The 1,703-nt window shown below is 41.5% G+C and overlaps 1 pseudogene; it reads right to left on the minus strand.

The window, feature by feature from the left end:
* Nucleotides 1-661, minus strand: LOC147621943 (uncharacterized; annotated as a pseudogene).
* Nucleotides 662-1,703: the final 1,042 nt, after the last annotated feature.

The raw sequence follows: 1,703 nt of genomic DNA on the forward strand, positions 1-1,703 counted from the left end.
TTATATAGCACCTTCCCGTAAAAGGACTCTATAGCTCAATTGGGTATTGTAGAGGCGGGTCAACACAGATTCTAGTGAATCCTCCTCTGCCTCCTCAAAAAATGCTTGCGTAGTCCCCAAGTTGGCCTCTCGTTGGTGCCTAACACGCTGTTGACATTCTTTAGCTTCAACTCTCGCTTGTATCTTCTTAAGCTCAGCTTGTTCTTTAGCTGCCTTCTTCTGATGGATTGTATGTAATTCCTCTTGGCTTAGGGGGTCATAGTATCTTTTGAATTTACTCCCATTGAGGAATCCAACAGTTTTAACTCCGTCGAGAGTCTCGACTCGAATGGTACCTTGCGGGGTAATTTCACATACTCTGTACGGTTCCTTACCAACATATTTTAGCTTTTTCTTTTCGTTATGCAGCACTCCATACATCAGGACTTTATCCCCAACTTTGATGTCCTTGTTTTTCAGGTGACGATCAAACCATTTCTTCCTTCTATCCTTCTCTACAAGGGCATTGTACACCGCCAATTGTCTTTCTTCGTCTAACAAACTGCTCAAGGATATACAAACGCTCTACTAAGGGATTACCATCCGAGCCCTCTTGAGTAGCAACACGAAGACTAGGAATGACAAATTCCCATGGCATGACTGCTTCTTGGTCATATACCATCTTGAATGGTGTGCAATTAATAGCCACTTTGTATGTAGTACGATAGGCCCATAAAGCTATCGTAAGCTTTAGATCCCAATCCGTGCGATGAGCCTCAACTGTCTTTGTCAAAATAGAGATTAAGGTCTTGTTGGTACTCTCGGCTTGGCCATTCGCTTGCCGATAATAAGGAGTAGATTTATAATGGGATATCATGAAATTTCTTGTGAGCTCCTTAATCACTTTATTTATAAAATGCGTACCATTGTCGCTCACAAGTTCAAGCTCTTTGGGTGGAAAACCATTAACTAAGAAGTTAGCAATCTTCTCACTCCATTAAGGCATTGTCTCTCCACCATGAACAAGGAAGTGTCAGGTAAGTCATCATCAACTCCCGTAGGAGCTTCACCACCATTAGGTATGCGAGACAAATGATCAGCCATGACATGTTTTTTGCCAGGTCTCACAACAACAGTGAAATCAAACTCAAGAAGAATCAACAACCATCGTGTGATTCTTCCTGTGGAGCATGGTTTGTTCACCAGATACAACAATGCTTGATGATCCACATAGAAAACAAACTTGGCGGCAAAAAGGTAATAACGAGATTTCTTTACTGCATATATCATTGCCAACCCTTCTCACTCCATAGTGGTGTAGTTCATTTCAGCATCGTTCAACTGGCGAACTGGCAAAGCTAATGGGGTAGTCTAGTTTATGTTCTCTAGGTTAAGTTAGTACACACCCAATAGCAAATTTTGATGCATCAATATGCACATGGAAGATTAAATCCCAGTTAGGCATTCGCAAGATTGGAGCACTCGTCACCAGGGCCTTCTTTAATAACTCATATGCATGCTCACAATCTTTGGTCCAAATAAACTCAATGAGAAGCTTGTACAATGGTCGAACTATCTCAACGAAGAATAAAATAAACCTTCGATAATAACCAACATGGATGATAAAGCACTAGACTCTCTTATAGTTGGTGGGTGGGGGCAACTCCCAGAATGACTGTGATTTTACTTTCGTCGGTGGAAATCCCATTTTTGGACACTATGTG

Source organism: Cibotium barometz, chromosome 29, assembly GCF_041138505.1.
Source record: "Cibotium barometz isolate CiBa-2024 chromosome 29, ASM4113850v1, whole genome shotgun sequence".
NCBI classification, from domain to species: domain Eukaryota; kingdom Viridiplantae; phylum Streptophyta; class Polypodiopsida; order Cyatheales; family Cibotiaceae; genus Cibotium; species Cibotium barometz.